Raw genomic sequence first — 7,625 nt, 5'->3', positions numbered from 1 at the left:
CTTTGTAGAGTGTGAAACTACACAATGTATTGCGGGAACCTGCACAGTGTTATTACAATACATTATTTCGATACAATGTAAAAAAAATCTGTATTTTCTCACACTCTACCCCAGCCAGGTGCAAAGTGGGGGAGGGACACAACAAATAAATAGCTTTGCATGTGTGGCTTCTTACAATCACTATGGTCAAAATAATCTCTGCTCAGAGGGCCTTAGAAATAATTTTTGCGGAGAGAGAAGCTGGTGTGGTAGGAGCATCTTCCACTTTGGAAGATGAAGAATATTCAGAATATGAGGATCATGTCTCCGTCAATTCTGAGTCCGGCAGTGAGTTGGAAGAAGAGGATGAGATTGACCCTCAGCCAGACCAAGGACCAGCCAGTCAGCAGCCAGCCCCAGGAACAGCCCGTCAGCAACCAGCTTATCAGCAGCCTGAAGGAGGAGAAATATGAATGTCAAAATATTGTGAAATTGAATGGTCCCACGGAATGAGCCACCCCACATGGCTGTCAATGTGATGAGAATGATACCATGGCCGACGCTGATGGCGGTTACTCATGTAGAGGACATGAAGTCTTCTTTTCAACTGTTCATCCCAGACACCATTCACAAAAACACTGGACTGCACTCATTTGGAGGAAATGTGTGTTTTTGGAAAGAGATGGACCAAACTCATTTACATGCATACTTTGGGGTTCTTATTCTTCCTGGTGTTTTCAGATCCAATGGGGAATCCACAGAATCCCTGTGGGATGCAGAAACTGTCAGATAACTTTTCTGTGCAAAAATGTCTTTGGAAAACTTCCACATTATTTCCAGGATTATCCTCTTCAATAATCGAGACACCAGACCAGCTCGGCGGCAGAGAGACAAGCTAGCTGCATTCAGGTCAGTGGGTGGACCTTCTTCCCCTGTTTTACAACCCTGGACCCAACATTACTGTTGATGAGCAGCTTATGCCATTTAGGGGCTGCTGTCCCTTCAGGCAGTACATAGCATCCAAACCCGCAAAATATGGAATCAAGATATGGGCTGCCTATGATGCTGCTTCATCATATGTGTGGAACTTGCAAGTGGATACAGGGAAGCCAGATAGGAGCCCCAGAGAAGAACCAAGGGATGTGGTTTGTCCTGGACGTGACAGAGGGACTACGTGGCCACAACATCACATGCAATAACTTTTCTACTTTGCAGAAGCTGAGACAAAAGCTCCTCAACAGGAAGCTGACGATGGTAGGAACAGTACAAAAAAACATGCCAGAGCTCCAACCTCAGCTGTTGAATACACGGAACAGGCCCATTAATTCCTCTTAAGTTTATGTTCACAGCCGACACGTCCCTAGTGTCCTATGTGCCAAATAAAGGCAAAAATGTGGTACTCATGAGTACGCTGCATAGGGATGGGGTAATTTGTGGCCAGGAACATCACAAAACAGAAATCATAATGGATTACAATGTCACAAAAGGAGGGGTGGACAATTTAGACACGCTGGTGACTGGCTACAGCTGCAAAAGAAGAACCGTACGCTGGCCACTTGTGATATTCTTCAACATCTTGGACATCTCGCCTTGCAACACGTTTGTCATCTGGATGGTGTTGAACCCAGATTGGAACAGAAGGAAGCTCCAGAGGAGACGGCTCTTTCTCGGGGAGCTGGGCAAGGCATTGGTAGGACCTAAAATCCAGAAGAGGCAACATATCCCAAGGACACCAGCTTCTGCAGCCATTGTGAGGAGGATTCAGGAGGAGGATGCTGGTGCCCCATCCGCCCATCCATCCGAACCACAGAACCAACAACTCCGGAAGTGTGAGTGATGTTGTTGCATGTGTGTGTGCCTGACTCTCCTACCCTGGCCTGCTGTAACTATATATGTAAGTGAGATGTTAATAAAAGTCCTGAGTGTTTTCATCATTCTAGATTGCAGCCGGTAGCAACAAGAAGAAGCACTGTGATGTGTGTGGGCCCAAGAAGGACAGGAAGACACAGTGCACATGCATAAAGTCTAAGAAATACAATTGCAACACACACAGTAAATCTCTGTCCCTCATGTGGTGTGTAGACCCGCATTAATTTGTGTTCAATGGGGCTCATTTATCGTTTCCATAAAATACTGTATGTAAAATGTGTCCTTCCAATTTGTTCAGTTCAAATCAATAAACATCAATAGTGATGAAAACCTTGTTTCATTTATATTTGCTCAATATTAACATGATTTATTCCACCCATGTCTTAATTATTATTTATATTTTTCAAAACGATTTTAAAAATGATAAATGTGATCTGGAAAATATTAACCATGTATGCTGTCTATATTGCTTGTAATTTATATAAGTCAACATATAATTATTACGTATTTTTACGTAAATTGTTATGGCTGTATTGTTTTAAAAACCCAATAATGCTGTGGGTCAAACAGACCCGCGAACATTGGGTGGATAACAAAAACATAAACATCACACAATGGTTAAGTAAGTCCAGTAGGCTACTTTTTAGCTGTGGTTGATTTGGGGCTGTTTGATTTCCTGAGCTGTGAAGCCAATGCCCTTCTTTGACGTCAGGCGCGAGACCAGCAGCCTCAACTGATATAGCGCTGCGCATAGAGCCAAACAGCCCATTGACAGGGAGAAGGGATTCTTGAGCTTTGCGCATTCAGGTAAGATTTGCATTGAATTTGGACGCAAAATAAAACATAGGCTAACCACATTTTACACAAAGCGTTTTTTTTTTGTGTCCTCGGGTAGGCTAATAATGTCGCAGTAGACTATTCTATAGCCTGTCTATCCAACTGGCGCATGTTCGATTTTGCAATGTCTTCTACGTACTACCTTAGCCTACAATGCATATCCATCTATGACTATAGCCGTTTTATACTCTCGCTGGACTATAGCCTACCCTTGAACATTCAGAATGCTTATGTACACCCATACACCTTGTATTTTGATTCCAACCATCGCCTATTGATGTGCGCTATACTTGTAGGCTACCTGTGTTTGACAGATTAGTCTATATGATAATATTTTACATTTCTTAACCCGTCTGCTATTGTAGGCCTACCGTTGTCATTGATAGCCTATTCGTGCCTATGAAAACCTGCCAGTTTCTCACATAATTGACAGTGAAGTAAGTACTTGGCTGCGTTTACACAGGCAGTCCAATTCTGATCTTTGTTTCACTAATTTACATCAGATCTTTCATGTCAGGTATTTTTCAGAGCTTTTTTACATGCGATCTTTTCACATCCGATACTCTTCAGAGCTGATCAGGTTGGTCAAAAGACCAATTAGTGAAGAAAAGGGCAGAATTGGTCTGCCTGTTTAAATGCAGCCCTATTCTATTATTTTCTATATCAGATCTATTTCTTCTTACATTTCAAGTCTTGTACTATTGGAAACCGAATAAAGCTAGAAGAACTGAGGCTATGGAACAATATATTGCATACTTCCTGTGTTATTGGTGACATTCTGCTGTAATCCTATGGCTTTCCTTACTCTTTGAGATATGCAATACTATACTACTATTCATGCATAAAGCAATAATGTCCAGGACTGCCACACGTTTCCATGTGACTACTGCACTGTGCTACACGCTAGGACTTTGCCAATAGGGCAATGGTCATCATCAGTTCTCGATAGGTTGGCATGAAAGACAGTTGTAGAGAGGTTGCAGGTATACACCAGATGTTAGGGTCCAGAGAAATCTCCCTAAACAAGTATGTTTGACCTTTGCCTTATTCAACTTATTTTCGCCTCATTACAACCTACAGTCAAAGTATGTGAAATTAATAAAAATTGTACTGCTAAATCTCCTAGTTGTACACTTCATGAAATGAAAAATCCATCCTAATTATGGTGGATGGGACTACTTGAGACAACTGCCTGCCAATGTCTCCTGCACTTAAAAAAAATGATTTCATCCATCAGATTCCAGTGTTGACTCTTGGATGTTGAACAATATTATCTGAAGATAAGTGAAATTGTTGCATGTTGTGTTTTATATTTTGTTCAGTGCATATACTGTGCATTCAAAATATTCAGACCTCTTGACTGTTACGTTACAGCCTTATTCTAAAATGTATGAATGTTTTTTTCCTCATCAATCGACACACAATACCCCATTATGGGGTATGTGTCGATTGAAAATAAAAAATAAAATACATATCTCATTTACATAAGTATTCAGACCCTTTATCAGTACTTTATTGAAGCACCTTTGGCAGCGATTACAGCCTCAAGTGTTCTTGGGTATGACACTATAAGCGTGACACACCTATATTTGGGGAGTTTCTCCCATTCTTCTCTGCAGATCCTCTCAAGCTCTGTCAGGTTGGAAGGGGAGCTTCACTGCACAGCTATTTTCAGGTTTCTCCAGAGATGAGATCGGGTTCAAGTGTGGGCTCTGGCTGGGCCACTCAAGGACATTCAGAGACTTGACCCAAAGCCACTACTGCTTTGTCTTGGCTGTGTGCTTAGGGTCGTTTGCCCCAGTCTGAGGTCCTTGACGCTCTGGAGCAGGTTTTCATCAAGGATCTCTATACTTTTCTCCATTCATCTCATTCATCTTTCCCTCTATCCTGACTAGTCTCCCAGTCCCTGCTGCTGAAAACCATCCCCACAGCATGATGCTGCCACCACCATGCTTCACCGTAGGGATGGTGCCAGGTTTCCTACAGATGTGACGCTTGGCATTCAGGTTTCATCAGACCAGAGAATCTTGTTTGTCATGGTCTGAGTCCTTCAGGTGCCATTTAGCAAACTCCAAGCTGGCTGTCATGTGCCTTTTACTGAGGAGTGGCTTCCGTCTAGCCAATTTACCATAAAGGCCTGATTGGTGGAGTGCTGCAGAGATGGTTGTCCTTCTGGAAGTTTCCCCCATCTCCACAGGGGAGCTCTGTCAGAGTGACCATCAGGTTCTTGGTCACCTCCCTGACCAAGGCCCTTCTCCCCTGATTGCTCATTTTGGCCAGCTCTAGGAAGAGTCTTGGTGGTTCCAAACTTCGTCCAATGATGGAGGACGCTTTGTTCTTGGGGACCTTCATTGCTGCAGAAATGTTTGCTCCCCTTCCCAAGATCTGTGCCTCGACACAATCCTGTCATGGAGCTCTGCGGCTAATTCCTTCAACCTCATGGCTTGGTTTTTGCTCTTAACATGCACTGTCAACTGTGGGACCTTATATAGACAGCTGTGTGCCTTTCCAAATCATGTACAATCAATTGAACTCACCACAGGTGGACTCCAATCAAGTTGTAGAAACATCTCAAGGATGATCAATGTAAACAGGATGCACCTGAGCTCAATTTCGAGTCTCATAGCAAAGGTTCTGAATACTTATATAAATAAGGTATTTCTGTTTTTAATTCCTGGTATATTTGCTAAATGGTCTAAACCTGTTTTCACATTGTCATTATGGGGTATTGTACGTAGATTGAGGAGGACCATTGTTTTATTTAATCAATTTTAGAATAAGGCTGTAACGTAACAAAATGTGAAAAAAGGGAAGGTGTGTGAATACTTTCCGAATGCACATATATATATATATATATATTTATTATTATTATTATTATTATTTCTACCGGTCTAAAGTTTTAGAACACCTACTCATACAAGGGTTTTTCTTTAGTTGTACTATTTTCTACATTGTAGAATAATAGTGAAGACATCAACAACTATGAAATAACACATATGGAATCATGTAGTAAACCAAAAAAGTGTTAAACAATATACACACACACTACATGACAAAGTATGTGAACGCTTGCTCATCGAACATCTCATTCCAAAATCATGGACAATATTATGGAGTTGGTCCCACTGCTATAATAGGTTCCAATCTTCTGGGAAGGCTTTCCACCAGATGTTGGAACATTGCTGCAGGAACTTGCTTCCATTAGTGCATTAGTGAGATTGTGCCCTGATGTTTAGGCCTGGCTCGCATTCGGTATTCCATTTCATCCCAAAGGTGTTCGATGGGGTTAAGGTCAGTGCTCTGTGCAGGCCAGTCAAGATCTTCCACACCTATCTCGACAAACCATTTCTGTCTGGACCTTGCTTTGTGCATGGGGGCATTGTCATGTTGAAACAGGTAAGGGCCTTCCCCAAACTGTTGCCACAAAGTTGGGACCATAGAATTTTCTAGAATGCCATTGTATGCTGTAGCGTTAATATTTCCATTCACTGGAACTAAGGGGCCTCGTCTAAACCATGAAAAACACCCTCAGACATTATTCCTCCTCCACCAAACTTTACAGTTTGGACTATGCGTTGTGGCAGGTAGCGTTCTTCTGGCATCCGCCAAACGCAGATTCATCCATCGGACTGCCAGATGGTGAAGCATGATTCATCACTCCACAGAACACGTTTTCACTGCTCCAGAGTCCAATGGTGGCGAGCTTTACACCACTCCAGCCGACACTTGGCAATGCGCATGGTGATCTTAAGCTTGTGTGTGTGCGGCTGCTTGGCCATGGAAACCCATTTCTTGAAGCTCCCGACAAACAGTTCTATTGCTGACGTTGCTCCCAGAGGCAGTTTGGAACTCTATATTTTTGCAACCTAGGACATACGATTTTGACTATCTATTTATAAAATGGGTAGGACCGCGGGCTGCCAGTTGCCCATCCGTGATATATATATTGAACAAAAATGTCAAAATATGTTCCATTTGCAGGAAAAGCATATTTCTCAAAAATGTTGTGCACAAATTTGTTTACATCCCTGTTAGTTATCATTTATCCTTTGCCACAATAATCCATCCACCTGGCAGGTGTGGAATATCAAGAAGCTGATGAAACAGCATGATCGCTACACAGGTGCACCTTGTGCTGGGGACAATAAAAGGCTACTAAAATGTGCAGTTTTGTCACACAGCACAGGATGCCACAGATGTCTGAAGTTTTGAGGGAAGATGCAATTTGCATGCAGACTGCAGGAATGTCCACCAGAGCGGTTGCCAGGGAATTGAATGTTAATTTCTCCACCATAAGCAGTCTCCAACGTCATTTTAGAGAATTTGGCAGTACGTCCAACCGGTCTCACAACCGCAGATATCTTGTAAGCACGCCAGCCCACGACCTCCAGACCAGTCACCCGAAAAGCTGATGAAACTGAGGAGTATTTATGTCTGTAATAAAGCCCTCTGATTGGCTGGGCTGCGCGCCTGCCCAGTCATGTGAAATCCATAGATTAGGGCCTAATTAATTTATTTCAATTGATTGATTTTCCTTATATGAACTGTAACTCAGTAAAATCTTTGAAAATGTTGCTGGGCCAGTAACCAAAAGGTTGTTAGATTGAGTCCCCTAGCTTACAAGGTAAAAATATGTCGTTCTGCCCCTGAACAAAGCAGTTAACCCACTGTTTCTAGGCAGTCATCGTAAATAAGATTTGTTCTTAACTGACTTGTCTAGTTAAATAAATAAAAATAATCTTGCATTTATATTTTTGTTCCGTATAATATACTGTATACAGAAACTATAACCACATTTCTCGCTCTCTTTCCTTCTCTTAGCCTTGTGGTAAATACACAATCTCAAGTGGTGATCACTCTTTACTCTGGTAATTTATCGACTGAAATGTCCTTTGAGTTGTAATGAATTACATACTAAAGGGAGACGGCATTGGAAAGTG

At 42.1% G+C, this 7,625-nt stretch overlaps 1 protein-coding gene across 1 annotated transcript in view; it reads left to right on the top strand.

Moving 5' to 3' along the window:
- Positions 1–2,528: 2,528 nt before the first annotated feature.
- The window catches only part of camk1a (calcium/calmodulin-dependent protein kinase Ia), a 68,133-nt gene continuing 63,036 nt past the window's right edge, over positions 2,529–7,625 (top strand). The window contains exon 1 of the mRNA XM_046312869.1: positions 2,529–2,655. The gene's annotated coding sequence lies outside the window, so the exon portion shown is untranslated. The remainder of the gene's footprint in view (positions 2,656–7,625) is intronic.

This window comes from Oncorhynchus gorbuscha, linkage group LG18 (assembly GCF_021184085.1).
Source record: "Oncorhynchus gorbuscha isolate QuinsamMale2020 ecotype Even-year linkage group LG18, OgorEven_v1.0, whole genome shotgun sequence".
NCBI lineage: Eukaryota > Metazoa > Chordata > Actinopteri > Salmoniformes > Salmonidae > Oncorhynchus > Oncorhynchus gorbuscha.
The sequence above is the reverse complement of the archived record's forward strand: the minus strand, read 5'-3'. Positions and strand labels throughout refer to the sequence as shown.